The following is an 18,250-nucleotide window of genomic DNA, read 5'->3' on the forward strand; positions in this document are numbered from 1 at the left end:
TCCCATAATTATCTTGAGTATACCTCTTCCCATTCTGTATCCTGTAAAAGTGCTATTACCTTTTATCAGTTCCTTCGTCTCCACCACATCTGTTTCCAGGATGTAGCTTTCCTTTCCACGACATTAGAGATGCCTTTCTTCTTCAAAGAATGGGGTTTCCCTTCCTCCACCATCGATGCTGCCTTAATTCGCATCTCCTCCATTTCCTGGACATCTACACTCACACCATCTCCCGGCTGCCTTAAACAGTGATAGAGTTCCTCTTGCCCCTAGCTACCCACCCATGAGCCTCTGCATCCAATGCATCATCCACTGCAACCTCCGCCATTTCCAAATTCATCTCCATCCAGAGCCTCAGTCCTCAGGCAACATTTCTCCTGTAAATCTGCTGGGTCCTGTGATCTCGATATGGCCTCCTCTACATTGGGCGAGATTGGTAAATTAGGGGACCGCTTCGTTGAGCACCTCCACTCCATCAGCCAAAAGTGTTACATCTTGGCGGCCAAACATTTCAATTCCAATTCCCATTCGCATTCCAGCATGTTGATCCATGGCCTTCTCTTGTTGCAAGCTGAGGCCACCTCATCAGGATGGATGAGCAGCACCTTGTATTCTGTCTGGGTGGCCTCCAGCCTGATAGCATAAATATTTATTTCTCCTTTTGCTTAAAAAAATTCCCTCCCCCTCCCCACTTCTTCTATTCCTCACTCTGGCCTCTTAATTCTTCTCACCTGCCTATCACCTCTCCATGGGAACCTTCCTCCTTCCCTTCTTCCTATGGTCTACTCTCCTCCTTTCTCAGATTCCTTCCTCTCCAGCGCTTTATCTTGCCTACCCACCTGGTTTCATCTATCATCTTCTAACTGTCCTCCTTCCGCTTCTCCCACTTTTTTATTCTGGCATCTTCCCCATTCCTTTCCAGTCTTGAAGAAGTGTCTGACCTGCTGAGTTCCTCCAAGATTGTGTGTGTAGCTCATGACCTTTGGTTTCCTTATCCTAAACTCCTTGGTCTTGCTGACATTGAGTAAGTGGTTGTTGTTATGGTACCACCAACCAGATTTTCAATCTCCCTACTATATGCTGATTCATTCAGCGTATGACAGTGGAGTTGTCAGCAAACTTGAATGTGGCATTGGAACTGTACTTAGTCACACAATCTTAAATGTGAGGTGAGTAGAGCAAGGGGGTAAGCACACAGCCTGGTGGTGCACCTGTGCTGATGGAGATTGTGGAGGAGATGTTGTTGCCAATCTGAACGGACTGGGGTCTACACGTGAATAAATTGAGGATCCAATTGCACAAGGCGGTATTGAGGCCAAGGTCTTGGAGCGTATATATTATCGATGGTATTGAATGCTGAGCGGTAGTCAGTAAAGAGCATCTCAGGCAGGAGTTGATATGTTTCATACACCAATCTCTCAAAGCACATAATTGGTCATTGTACATTGTCCTGTGATTATGTTAGGTTTAAATTGGGATTAACATAGAAACACAGAAACATAGAAAACCTACAGCACAATACAGGCCCTTCAGCCCACAATGCTATGTGGAACATGTACTTACTTTAGAAATTACCTAGGGTTACCCATAGCCCTTTGTTCTTCTAAGCTCCATGTACCTATCCAGGAGTCTCTTAAAGACATTATTGTATCTGCATCCACCACTGTCGCTGGCAGCCCATTCCACGCACTCATCACTCTCTGTTTGAAAGACTTATGCTTGACATCTCCCCTGTACCTACTTCCAAGCACCTTAAAACTGTGCCCTCTTGTGTTAGCCAACTCAGCCCTGGGAAAAAGCTTCTGACTATCCACGCGATCAATGCCTCTCATCATCTTACACACATCTATCAGGTCACCTCTCATCCTCCATTGCTCCAAGGAGAAAAGGCCAAGTTCACTCAACCTATTCTCATAAGGCATGCTCCCCAATCCAGGCAACATACTTGTAAATCTCCTCTGCACCCTTTCTATAGTTTCCACATCCTTTCTTTAGTGAGGTGAGCACGGTATTCCAAGTGGGGTCTCACCAGGGTTCTATATAGGTGTAACATTACCTCTCGGCTCTTGAACTAAATTCCATGGTTGATGAAGGCCAATACACTGCATGCCTTCTTAACCACACAGTCAACCTGGGCAGCAGCTTTCAGTGTCCTATAGACTCAGACCCCAAGATCCCTCGAATCCTCCACACTGCCAAGAGTCTTACCATTAATACCATATTCTGCCATCATATTTGACCTACTAAAATGAACAACCTCACACTTATCTGGGTTGAACTCCATCTGCTACTTCTCAGCCCAGTTTTACATCCAATTTATCTTTTGCTGTAACCTCTGACAGCCTTCCATGCTATCCACAACACCCCAACCTCTGTGTCATCAGCAAATTTACTTCACTTCATCCCTTCACTTCTTCAACCAGTTCATTTTTAAAAATCACAAAGAGTAGGGGTCCCAGAACAGATCACTGAAGCACACCACTGGTCACCGACCTCCATGCAGAATATGATCCATCTATAACCACTCTTTGCCTTCTGTGGGCAAGCCAGTTCTGGATCCACAGAGCAATGTCCCCTTGGATTCCATGCCTCCTTACTTTCTCAATAGGCCTTGCACGGGGTACCTTATCAAATGCCTTGCTGAAATCCATATACACGACATCTACTGCTCTACCTGCATCAATGTGTTTAGTCACATCCTCCAAGAACTCAGTAAGGCTTGTAAGGCATGACCTGCCTTTGACAAAACCATGCTTACTATTCTTAATCATATTATATCTCTCCAAATGTTCATAAATCCTGCGTCTCAGGATCTTCTCCATCAGCTTACCGACAACTGAGGGGGTTGTCAGGGGTTGCTGCGCAGCACGGCTCCAAGGGCTGGAAGGGCCTGTTCTGCGCTCTATTTCTAAATAATTTTTTTAATTATTTTTTTAATTATTAAAATATTAAAATTAAAATTAAACTATTATTTGAAAATGTAATACATTAAAAAAATAATAAGTTTTATAGTTCAACCCTGTGCTTCCAGTACTCCGGTGGAAATTTTCATGACACATCATAAAACACATTTGGACTGTTTAAAACTATTTATTTTGCTAGCAATTGCATTAAGTGCACTTTTAGTAGTGAGCCAATCCGTATATTGAAACAGCTCTAAATATACCATCGAGTATCGAGATTCAAATTAGTGGCAATGATTCAAGCTACTCCGTAACTGAACTGTAACCTGCAGTGTAATGAACCAAAGAATAAAACATAACAGTGGAAATCTTTGTCTGAACTCTACAAATTCCATTCTGGTGTTGTGTTGGACAATGTCAATTAAACTTTGTTCTGCACTTGAACTATATCTATATAGGTTGTCTTTTCATGGGACAGAAGTCTGCTAAAAAATGCAGTTGTATTTTGATCAGGGGTTTTTACACTAAGTTTGTCCGGGGACATAGGGTCCTTGCCTCTACTAAATTAAATGTTACTTGTCTTTCAATCCCACATCAACTTTTCATGACTTTGGACACATTTTTAGTGATATTCGAAATTCTAAAACAAATAATCTATAAAATGTTCACCAGGCCATGAATATTTATAAAAATATGTCTGACTCTATATGTTAGCCACATTTTGCCTCCACAGCTAGCTTGATCTTTAGGTTTTTGCATTTTGACTCTCTCCAAAAATTAAGGTTATTTGTAGAAGCTCTAAGATAAATGCTGCTTTCAGTCAACATTTGTGATCATTGAAGATGACAGCATGAAGTGGTTTTGAGTGACTGGCAGATCAACAACCTTCGTATCTCTGAAATATTATCTTTCATTTAAGCCACTGTTATTTGTTCAGGGAACCTGCTGCTACATAATTTCAACTGTGACGTTATAACAACAGAATTACCTTTTTGGCTGCATGCTCTTTAAGAGATTTGCAGACCTAACAGCTGAAATGTTGGTATTTTTCACAAATTAAACCCTACCTTAATTGAACCTACTTCATTTGTTGTCCATATGCCTTGAAGGAAAGGATGGAAGTCCTAAACACAAGAGCCTCCTTCCCCTCCTCACACCTTTTTATTCTGTTGTCTACCCCTTCTCAATCCGAAAGAAGGGAAGAAGGACCCAAAGCATAACTGTTTATCTATTTCCATAGATGTTGTCTGACCTGCTAAGTTCCTCCAGCATTTTGTGTGTGTTGCTAGGATGGAAGTCCTATCCAGAGTTTTGGTTTATGCAATTTCATAGATAATTGAGATTGCCTTTTTCAGATCATCTTTTTAATTTTTGTGCATTTTCTGTTGTGTTTGAAATTAGATCAATAGGTAGTTTAGATTAAGTCATTTATCAACTACCAGGACCTACCAAAAAAAGGAAAGCAAGGCTGATTCTACCGATATGAATGTTATAAGCAAAGCATTATAAAAATATTCTGTATAGCTACTTTGCATAACTTAAATGTCATCTATGTGTTGATTATATTTTGGCTTTTAGCTTATGTCATTTTGACTCTGAAGTGAATTTGTGTACATTGCTGCACTTAATCTCTTCATTTAGTTTGACAGCCCAGTGCAGTATTGAAGTGGTGCTATGTTGTGAAATGTCATCTTTCATAGAGCATGATGGAGTATGGGCTATTGTTAACAGTTGAAGCTCACAAGTATCTTTTTGACTTCCAGCCTGTGCCAGTCATTACCTCTCCCATAGAAAAGTCCTTGGTTTACTGAAGATGGAGATTTTTATAAAGGTGGACCAAAAGCAGATAGCTTTGCCTTTGTTTTCCCTAATAACTCTGTGTAATAGGTAGAATGGTGCCTCTAACTTTACTAAAGTGACAGTAGGTTATGGAGAAAGTAGTGAGGCCAACTAAGGGAGGGTACCAGAACCAGAGGGGATAACTTCACACCCCATTACTGAACTCTTCCCACAATCTATAGAATCACTTTTGAGGACTCTTCATCTCATGTTCTCGATAGTTATTGCTTATGTATTTATTATTGTTATTTATTTTTTATTTTTTTTATATTTGCAGTTTGTTGTCTTTTTGCACATTGGCATTTTGTGTCCAGTTGGGTGCAGTCATTCAAAGTTTTAAAGTATGTATACAGTATACGACTCTGAGATTTGTCCTCCTCAGGCAGCCATGAAACAAGCATCATGAAACCCATTCGACCACCCAACGCGCGGGAAAAAACAAATCAGGCAAACTACAAAAAGCAAGCAAATAACACATAGAATATTAAATGTCAAACCAGAGAATTCCTGAAACAGTCCAGGAGAAGCAGCCACCACGTCAGCTGAGTTTACTGCTGTGTCAGTGGCTGCAGCCCTCAATCACAAAGTCATTTCCACACTGAAGCTCCTCAGTCAAACCATGCATATTGAAAAATAGTGTAACCTGAAGCATAAGGACTATGAACCACAGACTCCTCCAAAATTAGTCGGCCATGTGATTTCTTCAGCACTGAGAACACAAAACATCAAACCACAAAGTCCCCCAAAAAGAATCCCACAGTCACGAGCCAAAACCTGAACCGTCCTCCGGCAGCAAGGAGAGCGAAACCTGTCAAATGCAGGCAGAAGACCTTCTGCTCCCGTGTTCATCGATTTCAATCATTGCTTGACGCTTTAATTGGGAAGGTATAATGGAGCCAACCATGGGTTCACACTGCGCCATCAAGAAACAGCTGTACACTCCTCTCTCAACCTTGCCAAATTCCCCAGGAGAAAGCAAAAGCACCAGATCACTCAGTCGGCTCAAAAATACATCAACAAAATGGAATTATAAGCTGCAATCTATTGCAATTCAGGAGAAGAAGCTTATTTAAAAGCCAAAGTAGAAGTAGTTTAGTGAGCTGTCTGCAGGATGTTGCCACTGTTGGTTGCTGGCACTGTCTTGTATTCATTGGTTCTACTTTATTTACTGTGACTGCCCATAAGAAAATGAATTTCAGGATTGTATACTGTGACATAAAAGCACCTTTAAAGCATATTCACCAATCCTTGGAAGTTTTCATGTTTTATTGTTTTGCGGCATTGAATCACAGTGGATTTAATTTGGCTTTTATTGACACTGATCAGCTGAAAAAGATTCTTTTGTGTCAAAGTGAAAACAGATCTCCACAAAGTGATTTAAATTAAGTACAAATATAAAGCACAAAATAATTGATTGCATAAGTATTCACCCCCTTCAAGTCAGCTACTTACAGTCTATGTGGATAGGTCGCTATCAGCTTTGCACATCTGGCCACTACAATTGTTCCCTATTCTTCTTTGCAAGATTGCTCAAACTCTGTCAGAGTGCATGGAGATCATGAGTGATCAGCCCTTTCCATGTCCAGCCACAGCTTTTCAATTAGCCATGCCAGGATATTAACTTTTGTGTTTTAGAGCCATTCCTGTGTAGCTCTGGTTTTATGTTTGAGGTCATTATCTTGCTGGAAGACAAATCTTTGCCCAAGTTGCAGTTCTCTTGCAGACTGCATCAGATTTTCCTCCAGAATTTCCCTGTATTTTGCTGCATTCATTTGACCCTCTACCTTCACAAGCCTTCCAGGACCTGCTGCAGTGAAATATCCCCACAGCATGATGCAGCATGGTAGGGATGGTATGTTTTTGATGATGTGCTGTGTTTGGCTTATGCCAAACATAGCGTTTAGTCTTATGTCCAAAAAGCTCAATTTTGGTTTCATCAGACCATAGACTTTCTTCCAGCTGCCTTCAAAGTCTCTCTTCCCTTCTGGCAAATTCCAACCAAGATCTCATGTGAGTTTTTTTCAACAGCGGCTTTCTCTTTGCCACTCTCCCATAAAGCTGCGACTGGTGAAGCACCCAGGCAACAGTTGTTGTATGCGCAGTCTCTCTAACCTCAGCCACTAAAGCTTGTAACTCTTCCAGAGTTGTCATAGGTCTCTTCATGGCCTCCCTCACTAGTCCCCTTCTTGCATAGTCACTTCGTTTTTTGAGGAATGCCTGCTCTAGACAGATTTACAGCTGAGCCATATTCTTCCCATTTCTTGCTGATTGACTTAACTGACTTGGAAATTTTCTTGTATCCATTTATTACTTTGATAATAAATTTACTTTGGATTTTAAACTTAATTTCCCAAATAGTATAAAATTCATCAGTTGAAATCAGCCATATGAGAGGTAATCAGTTCAGTAGTGATCATTACAAGAATTAAGTCTAAAGGTGATCCTGGTAGTTATGTACATTGGCACATTCTTATTAAGCCTTGTTCATGTGTGTCAGTTAAAATTTGAAAACTGATTGTCCCATGCTAACTGTAAATAGGTTTTTGACTTTTGTGCAGCAAATTTTAATTTTGATCGTAACTGAAATAGAAAAAACTACTTTTAATGTAGGCAGATTTGTTTCATTCATCTGAATGAGTATTAATAAAATTTTAATTTTCTATTAATTTTTGATTGAAAAGTCATCAAAGATTTCTCAAGCTTAACTGTTGCCGTGATTTGGACATTGTAGAAGCAGTTTAATTCCATTAGCCTTTTCTTTGAATGTTTATATTTGGAAACATCCCCAGCTCTGGATATGTAAATTGTGAAAGTAATTTAATATTCCACAAATCTGAAAAATTAGCATTGCTTTGCCTTTGGGATTCAGGTACAAAACTACAAAATCGGATAGCATGTTGCACCACATATGGTGTAAACATTTGTGTGATGTTGTGCTGCATCAAATTGCTTGTCCCAGTCCTAAGTTATGTGGAATAGTTACAAATGTCTACTTTTGCAGTTTTTAGTGTATGGTCAAATGAATAGTATTGTAAGAGAGATTGAGGACGTTCAAAGGACCTGGCCCAAATAAATAGGAATGATATCAGATCAGATGTTACTGTTATGCAAGTATAAAATAATGTAAAATGAAATGTGAGAGAGGCTACAAAGTGACTCAAGAGCTGGTGCTGCTGGCTCGTGGCTCCAGTAACCCAGGTTCAACCCTGGCAGCGAGAGCTGTCTGTGTGGTATGTGGGTTTCCAGAGATTGCACTAAATTTCTCCTAATTAAGATGGTGAAGAGAATAAATTGCAGGGCTACAGGGAGGGAGGAAAAGGAATGTTGTGATTGTTCTGTTTGGAGCTGCCATGAAATCCATTGTTGTCACTAACTTAAAACTGACACTAATCTGTTCAGCTACATTTTCATTATAACAGGCACAAATCATTGTTGAATATACAATATTCCTTTAAAAATTGTTCCAAAAAAGACATTGCTTCATTGGAAAGCAATTACAGGTAACATATATACGTACACACCAAACCAAATGAAACAGCGTTCCTCAAGACCGCAGTGCACCCACTAAACATATATCACACACAGCACATAAACCAAAATATTAACATAAATAAGTAGCACAAGTAAACAGTAAACTGCTCACTGTCCTAGTGACAAGACCTTGCTGGTGGCAGGGTATTCAGTAGTCTCAGAGCCGGAGGGAAGAAGCTGTTAACCATTCTGGCAGTCCTAGTCCTGATGTTCCAATACCTCCTGAAGATAGAGAGTCAAAGAGACTGTTAGATGGATGGTAGGGATCCTCAACAATGCTTCGGGCCCTTTTTCTTCAACGCTCCCAGAATATCTTTGCATGTCCTTGATTTCCTGAGATAACTTCAGAAATTCATAAATCTCAGAGGTGTATTCTGTTTACATAATTTGATAATAAATGTACTTTGAATCTTTGAAATTTGATGTAGTTGAGCTAACGTGCCTTGATTGAGGCAGAACTGCGCAAGTGCATGGACGTCAGCGAGTTAGACTGGCAGGGAGGATTTAAAAGGAGAGAGTTTTTTCTTCAGTGGTTTGATCAAAGCACGACTGCGCAAACGCAAGTTAGACCAGCAGGAAGGATTTAAAAAGAAGACAGCTTTATAGAGCGGCCGTGAGCAGAGGGAGTCATAGTAGGAGGACTTTGGCTCAATGGGTCTTCGGCGATAACGGGTCGAGGCGAGGTAAGTTACTTGTGAAGAATAGGAATAGGAAGTATGTCTGTGAGGCCAGTGTTCTGTAGTGGGGGTCAGATGTGGGATGTCTAGGAGATCCCCAGCCTCCCAGACGGCCACAACTGCACCAGGTACATCGAACAGCAGCTCCTTAGGGACCGGGTTAGTGAACTGGGTATGCAGCTCGATGACCTTCATCTGATCAAGGAAAGTGAGGAGGTGATAGAGAGGAGCTATAGGCAAGTAGTCACACTGAGGCCTCCTGAGATAGATAAGTGGGTAACAGTCGGGGAAGGGCAATAGTCAGATGCTAGAGAGTACCCCTGTGGCAGTCCCCCTTAACAATAAGTACTCCTGTACCTGGGGGAAGCAACACTGGCCACGTCTCTGGCACAGAGTCTAGCCCTGTGGCTCAGAAGGGTAGGGAAAGGAAGAGGATGGCAGCAGTAATAGGGAACTCTATAGTCAGGGGATCAGACAGGTGATTCTGTGGATGCAGGAAAGAAACACAGATGGTAGTTTGCCTCCCATGTGCCAGGGTCTGGGATGTTTCTGATTGCGTCCACGATATCCTGAAGTGGGAAAGTGAACAACGAGAGGTCATAGTACATGTTGGTACCAATGACATAGGTAGGAAAAGGGAGGAGGTACTGAAAGCAGCCTTTCCTGAGAGGCAGGATTTATGAACATTTGGAGAGGCATAATATGATTAGGAATAGTCATCATGGTTTTGTCAACAGCAGAGCACATTGATGAAGGAAGAGCAGTATATGTAGTCTATATGGATTTCAGTAAGGCATTTGACAAGGTACCCCGTGCAAGGCCTATTAAGAAAGTAAGAAGGCATGGAATCCAAGGAGACATTGCTCTGTGGATCCAGAACTGGCTTGCCCACAGAAGGCAAAGAGTGGTTATAGATGGGTCATATTCTGCATGGAGGTCGGTGACCAGTGGTGTGCTTCAGTGATCTGTTCTGGGACCCCTACTCTTTGTGATTTTTATAAATGAACTGGTTGAGGAAGTGAAGGGATGGGTTAGTAAATTTGCTGATGACACAGAGGTTGGGGTGTTGTGGATAGCATGGAAGGCTGTCAGAGGTTACAGCGAAACATCAATTGGATGAAAAACTGGACTAAGAAGTAGCAGATGGAGTTCAACCCAGATAAGTGTGAGGTTGTTCATTTTAGTAAGTCAAATATGATGGCAGAATATGGTATTAATGGTAAGACTCTTGGCAGTGTGGAGGATTTGAGGGATCTTGGGGTCCGAGTCCATAGGACTCTCAAAGCTGCTGCCCAGGTTGACTCTGTCATTGAGAAGGCATACGGTGTATTGGCCTGCATCAACCGTGGGATTGAGTTTAAGAGCTAAGAAGTAATGTTACAGCTATATAGGACCCTGGTCAGACCCCACTTGGAGTACTGTGTTCAGTTCTGGTCACTGCACTGCAGGAAGGATGTGGAAACTATAGAAAGAGTGCAGAGGAGATTTACAAGGATGTTGCCTGGATTGGGGAGCATGCCTTATGAGAATAGGTTGAGTTATCTTGGCCTTGTCTCCTTGGAGCGACGGAGGATGAGAGGTGACCTGATAGAGGTGTATAAGATGATGAGAGGCATTGATCATGTGGATAGTCAGAGGCTTTTTCCCAGAGCTGAAATGGCTAATATGAGAGGGCACAGTTTTAAGGTGCTTGGAAGAAGGTACAGAGGAGATGTCAGGGGTACGTTTTTTACACAGAGAGTGGTGAGTGCGTGGAATGGGCTCCGACAACGGTGGTGGAGGTGGATTCGATGGGGTCTTTTAAGAGACTCCTGGATAGGTACATGGAGCTTAGAAAAATAGACGGCTGTGGGTAACCCGAGGTAGTTTCTAAAGTAAGTACATGTTTGGCACAGCATTGTGGGCTGAAGGGCCTTATCATATTTTCCTCTGACATGGAAAGGAACCTTTTGACCCATTGTGTCTAGTGGCTGTTAAACAATCTTATCAATCCAATTAGTCCATATTTTTCTCTGTGCTCCATACCCTCGTCTTTTTATTCTTCATGCTCTCTCTATCTCACATATGCCTATTAACTTCTCATGCCATCTAACCACACTATGAATTAACAAGTAATATGTTTTTGGTACTTGTGAAGAAACCGGAGACACAGAAGAAATTCACAGCATCATTGCAAGAACATGAAAACTCCATACAGACACCACTGGAGGGTAGGATTGGATGCCTGTCATTGATAATACCTACTGTACCACCCTTCTTCATTGTGCATTTAGTCTAAGTGACAAATATATATTTTCATCCCTTGTGTTCATTGGAAAGTATATCATCCAGATCATTATGGATAGGAAAGGAATGGAGGGTTATGGGCTGAGTGCGGACCAGTGGGACGAGGTGATTGTAAGCGTTGGCACGGACTAGAAGGCCCAAGATGGCTTGTTTCCATGCTGTAATTGTTATATGGTTATATGGTTACTATTTGGAGATATGTGTAAAATGTCTATGTAAGTACTATATGTTGATGGAGCAATTTGGTACAGTTAAACAAAGCTCAAATGAGACTACTGCTCAAGGGAAATAGTAATTCAAATCTATAATGAACATGTGGAATCATCATCATCATTATGTGCTGTGTCGTATAACATATGTGATCATGGTCTTCCATCTGTCTTTAATCTGAGAAGTTCTACTAAGCTCTTCAGAACTTTTACCTGTCCATCCCTTGCTGTAACTCAGGAATATCATGAGCTGTCAACTACGAGTTTCTCTTCCATCAATTTTTCCCATCATTTCAAGATGCTCGAGCTTCTCTTTCCTCAATACATGTCCCAGAAATTCCAGCTGATGTTTCCTGAGTGATGATACCACGTCTCTTCTTATTCCAGCTTTTTGCATTACTTCATTTGTTTCTGTCCTTCCACAATACGTTCATCATTCTTCTCAAAAACCACACTTCTGCAGCTTCAAGTTTTCCCCCATTTTGCTTAGAATTGACCTACATTCACATCCATGTTAGTGTGGAATGAATGTAGCACGGCAGCACTCTGAGTTTTGTATTGATAGACATTTTGTTATTCTTTAGTGTCATGCTGAAATGCTCAAATGTGCATGGAACAATCCCAATCCTTCTAATTTCAACATTAACCCTACCGTCATATGTTATCATGCTGTCTAAGTAGTTGAACTTCAATGTTTATTCACTTTCAGTTTATATTTTTGTATTTCTTTCGACTTTGTGACTATCATACATTTGATCTTCTTGCAGTTGATGGTCAATCCTCTCTTTGCATTTTCTTTGATGACTTTATCTAGTATTTCGCAGAGCTTCTCTTTAGAATTAGCTATCAGCACTGTGTCATTTTCATATTCCAAGTTGTATCCAGCAATAATCATGCCTGGAATACTGCTAATATCTCTTAGAATCTTCTCACTGTAAAGGTTAAATAGGTCGGGCAAGAGAACACAACCCTGCCTGGCTCCCCTCTTAATCTAGACAAAATCACTTGTCTGATTTTCAACTCTCTTTCCTGCTCTTTGTTCCCAATATAAATTTCTGATTATTCTGCTACCTTTCCCACCAATAACCAAGTGCTGAAGGATTTTTATAAGGTCTTCATGTTTCCTCTTACAAAAGCTTTGGTATAATCGATAAAACATAGGTAAAGTCTTTCTGGACCCCTATGGCATTCTAACAAATCATTCTAAGGATGAAGATTGCATTTTGTGTTACACTATCACCAATGAAGTCGCACTGTTCTTGTACGATCTCTGGTTTCATGCTTTTTCTTGTTCTCACCATGACAATTTGTTGCAGGCATCAGGCAACTATCTGAAATGAAATAGCAACATGGAATGATGGAATGTGAGAACTCTTTATCAAGCCATGAGACTGACCATATTTCAGTGTTATGCAAGCTGAAGGTTAAGCTTAGGTGGCTTTTGAAGTCTAAGGGTAATACTAAATTAGGCCTGGCCTGCTTGTAAAAAACAGACATGAAGATGAAATACACTAGTAGTGAAGAACAGGTTTGAAACTCTGACAGTGGAGAACATACCAAGCTGATTGATGTTCAGAAAGGCAGTGATAGGTGTGTCTAATGAAGAGAAGATGGATGACATATGAAATTCTGGATCTAATGAAAGAAAAACAGAAAATTATGTCAAAGAACAGTGAAAAATATAAAACTTTGAACAAAGAAATAAAGCAAAAATGTAGGAAAGTGAAAGAACAATGGATAAATGGAGAATGTGAAGAGGTAAAGAAACTGAAAAATTCTGACAGTATGCACAAGAAGGTGAGGATGCTCATGGGTGCTTATTCTTGTAGATCTAGTGGGTGTTTGAAAGCAATAAGTAGATGGATACTCATGGAAAAGGGAGATATACTGGTTAGATGGTCTGAATACATTGCAGACTTGTTTAAAGATACAAGGGGAGCAAAGCCAGTGATTACTAAGAACATGGACTGCCCACCGATTATGAAATCAGAGATGAAGCAGCAATGGGGAAGGCATTAGGACCAGATGGCATTGCTATAGAAGCAATTCAAGTGCAGGAAGATTTTGGGATTGAAAGGTTGACAGATTTGCTGAATGAAATATACAATAGTGGGTAAGTACCTGAGGAAATGAGCAAGTCAGCATTTATTGCACTGTCGAATATGTGGAATATTCTATTAATAAAAACAGTTAATACCATATTGATTCAACTATGTTGCAAAGGCATTGTATAAGTGATGTGATACAGATGAGAAAATTAAAGCAAATAGTTTCATTATTTCATAGGATATAAGGATTAGATGGAAGTACAAAGACTATCTTTAACTGTGAGTAAGATTGACTACAGTAGTATGCAAAATAATAAAAGTGTTGATAGTTTCTAAAATTATTTATGTTTTCATTGGTATTGGTGTTTAACTTTGAAAATGCTAACTGAACTGGAATAAATACTGATTCTACAAAATTGATATTGACTACACTTTTTGACTAAATTTCATAACCTCTTTAAAACAAATTTGTTCAGTACTGCATCACTGGTTCTCTTAGATTATAATAATTTGTTGATAAAGTATTACATTCATTGCTCCCTTGTTTTTAATTTATAGGTTTTTCATAGTTAGAATTCTGAAAATGAAGCAGATCAGGATGAAATCTTATTTATTATATTGTGTCACACAATATCAAAGCATGATGGACACTTTAATGGTTTGCATTGAAAATCGATCAGCCCACGTAGGGGATGAATAGAATCATTTCTCAGTTCAAATACGAGATAAGATACATCAAAGAGAGAGGTTATATCCCAGGTTTGAAAGGGTAGAACCTTTTTGCCTGATCTATTTCATGTCAGGAGTGCTAAAGTTCAGTTAATAACTCAAATTTATTGGAAATATGCATACCAAAGAAGCTGCAAATGTTGGAATCTGGAGGAATGCACAAGAGAGAGGGGATCTATCGGTCATTCCAGATGAAGGGTCTCAGCCCAAAACATTGACTGTACATTTCCCTCCTCATACCTCATGCCTAATCGACTGTTTTGTGGGTGTTGCTTTACTATGAAGAGTTGTTCATACAAATAATATTCTGTCAAGAGCAATCAACCTGTTCAGGGCAAGACTGTGTGGATTTTCAGGACAAATGCTGCAAAACAATTATTAACCATACAAGTAACAGAAATGACTCTAACAAATAATTCTTTAAACATGTGAAGATATTAAAATATCCAAAATACTGGTACATAAAGCAGTAGCACTTGAAGTCAATAAGCCCTGATAATTGAAGGCAATTAACTTGCTAAATATGCATCAGCTTGTAAATTTACTGGGTTAAAGGTAATAACTGGACTTTTTTAAATAGTCTTTGATTGGAATACTATGCAGATACAGTAGAATGTTCTCGTGCAAGTCCGGTGAAGAGCTTTAGACAGCAGGAATTCTTTTCAACAGGAGGCTTTGATTGGAGTATTGCGCAGACACAGTAGACGCATTCCCGTGTAAGTCCGGCAAAGAGCTTTAAAACCCCAGTATCCATAAAAGAGGGTACCGTCTAGCAGAGCTGTCTGAGTCAGAGTGATAAGGCTTTGGCTCAACAGGACTTTGGAAGAATAGGCAGAGGCAAGCTAAGTAGATAAGCTCATTCCTTATTTCCTTTGTCTTATTTAACTCTAGAGAGAATAGGGTGTATGTCTACAGAGTCAGTGTCCTGTTCTGGGTATCAGATGTGGGATTGCTGGAAGACTACCAGCCTTCCCGATGGCCATATCTGCATCAGGTGCATCAAGATGCAGCTAATTAGAGATCATGCTAAAGAACTGGAGCTGCAGTTTGATGACCTTCGGTTTGTTAGGGAAAGTGAAGAGGTGATAGACAGGAGCTACAGAGAGGTAGTCGCCCAAGGCTATGGGAGACAGATAAACAGGTGACTGTCAGAAGAGGGAAGGGAGAACATCAGATAGTGGAGAGCACACCTGTGGCTGTTGCCCTCAACAATAAGTACTTCGTTTTGAGTACTGTTGTGGTTGAACAACCTACCTGGGGGAAGCAACAGCAGCTGTGCCTCTGTCACTTCTGCCCTGTGGCATAGAAGCATAGGGAACTGAAGAGGATGGCAGCAGTAAAAGGGGACTCTATAGTTAAGGGGACAGATAAGCAGTTCTGTGGATGCGGGAGAAAAGACATGGATGGTAGTTTGCCCCCCAAATGCTAGCATCTGCGATATTTCTGAACATGTCCACAGTATCCTGAAATGGGTGAGAAAGCAGCCAGAAGTCATGGTACATGTTGTTACCGATGTCATAAATAGAAAAAGGGTGGAGGTCCTGAAAGCAGAATATAAGGAGTTAGGAAGCTGAGGAGCAGGACCTCAAGGTTAGTAATCATGGGATTGCTGCCTGTGTCATGCTACAGTGAGGAAAAGAATAGAACGAGGTTGCAGATAAATGTGAGGCCAAAGAATTGGAGCAGGGTGCAGGGATTCAGATTTCTGGATAATTGGGACCTTTTCTGGGGGAGGTGTGACCTGTACAAAATGGACGGATTGCATCTGAGGGAGATCAATATTCTTTTGGGCAGATTTACTTGAGCTGCTGGGAGTGGTTTAAACTAATATGGCAGGGGGTTGGGAACCAGTTGAAGATGAGCCAGCAGGCTTAGAGGCAGATGTTAGTTGAAATATGAATGTAAGGAAGGACAAGCCAATGGTTGAGTACAAATGCGGACAGAGTAAAGAGTCAATTGTACCACAGAGGCACAATGTAAAAGGGTGAAGAATGCAGGCTGAAGGTGTTGTATTTAACTGTGTGCAGCATTTGGAATAAGGTGGACAAATTCATGGCACAATTAGAGATTGGTTATTATGATTTGTGGGCATCACTGAGATGTGGTTGAAAGAAGGTCACAGTTGGGAGCTTAACATCAAAGAATGTACTTTGTATCAAAGGGACAGGCAGGGAGGCAGTGTGGCTCTTTTGGTTAGAAATGGAATTATATCTTTAGAAAGAGGTGAGATAGGATCAGAGAATGCTGAATCGTTGTGGGTGGAGTTAACAATCTGCAAAGGGGAAAAAAACATTATGTAGGCCTCCAAATAGTAGCCAAGCTGTGGGGTTGAGATTGCAAACCGAGTTGGAAAGAGCATGTAATTAGAGTAATGTCATAATTGTGATGGGGTCTATATTGGATCATAAGAGAAGGAATTTGTTGAATGCGTACAAGATGGCTTTTTAAAGCAGCTTGTGCTTGAGCCTACTAGGGGAAAGGCTGTCTTATATTGGGATATCTTATAGATAACTTATATCTATATTGAGTAATAACCCAGATCTTATTCGGGAGCTTAACATAAAGGAGGCAGCGATCATAATTCACACTGCAATTTGAGAAGGAGAAGCTCATATGTCACATGTATCAGTTTTGCAATAGAATAAAGGGAATTACAGAGGTATGAGAGAGGAGCTCCAGGTGGATTGGAGCTGATGAGCTAGTAATGGCAGATGTTCTTAATGAGTAATTTGCACCAGTCTTCACTGTGGAAGACTTCAGCAGGTGTCAGAGGTCTGTTAGTGTCAGGGAGCAGGAGTGAGTGCCATTGCTATTACAAAGGAAAAAGTGCTAGGCAAACTCAGAGGTCTTAAGATGCATAAGTTACCTGAACCAGATGGATTACTTCCCAGAGTTCTGAGAGAGGTTGATGAAGAGATAACAGATGCATCAGTTATGATCTTTCAAGAGTTATTTGATTCTGGCATGACTATTCACCCTCTCAACTGCAGTCCTATTGATGTTGATTGGGGCAAGCCTGTCTCCATTCCTCCTGTAATCTACAATCAGCTCTTTTGTTCTTTGGACATTGAGGGAGAGGTTGTTACCTTGGCCCCACTGTGTCAGGGTGTTAACCTCTCTTCTGTAGGCTGTCTTGTCATTGTCATTTGCAAATTTAATCAGCACAGTCGTGGGTGTAAATGGAGCAGAGGAGTGGACTCATGCACAACCTGTGCTGAAGGTGAGGGAACCCATCCTTACCACCTGTCAGCGATCCGTTAGGAAGTCTAGGCGAGGTCTCTGAGCTTCCTCTTGAGTAATGATGTTGAGTGCTGAACTGTAGTCCAGGAACAGAATTCTAATGTATTTATTCCTCTTCTCCTGTTGAGTAAGGATGGTGTGTAGTGCTGTGGCCATGCCGTTATCAGTAGATGGGTTCAGTCGGTAGTGAATTGTAAGGAGTCCAGTGAGGGTACTCGCATGCTGAAGATGTAGTCTTCAAGCAGCCTCTCAAAGCACTGGCTGATAATTGAGGTGAGTGTGACATGGAGCCAATCATTCAGGCATGCTACCTTGCTTTACTTAGATACAGTGACAATGATGGATGATTTGAAACAGGAGGACACTACACACTAGGAGAGGGAGAGATTAAAAATGGGACCACTACTTTTCACTTTGTTTGTCAGTGATTTAGATAATGGAATTGATGGCTTTGTGGCATAGTTTGTTGATGATATAGAGATAGGTGGAGGGGTACGTAGTGCTGAGAAAGCAATGTGATTGCAGAAGGACTTTGACAAATTGGATGGCAAAAAGGTGGCAGATGGAATATGGTGTTAGGAAATGTATGATAATGTATTTTGGTAAAAGGAACAATAGTTCACACTATTACTTAAATGCAGAGAAAATTCAAATATCAGAGGTTTAGAGGGACTTGTGTAAGTCCTTGTGCAAGACTCCCAAAAGGTTAATTTACAGGTTGAGTCTGTGGTAAAGAAGGCAAATGCAATGTTGCCATTCTTTTCAAGGGGAATAGAATATAAAGAAAG

General features: G+C 40.8%; 1 protein-coding gene across 2 annotated transcripts in view; it reads left to right on the plus strand.

Moving 5' to 3' along the window:
• Window positions 1–18,250, plus strand: part of atrnl1b (attractin-like 1b) — a 984,325-nt gene that overhangs the window by 621,885 nt on the left and 344,190 nt on the right. The window lies entirely within an intron of this gene.

The sequence above is a fragment of the Hemitrygon akajei genome, chromosome 23, assembly GCF_048418815.1.
Source record: "Hemitrygon akajei chromosome 23, sHemAka1.3, whole genome shotgun sequence".
NCBI classification, from domain to species: Eukaryota; Metazoa; Chordata; class Chondrichthyes; order Myliobatiformes; family Dasyatidae; genus Hemitrygon; species Hemitrygon akajei.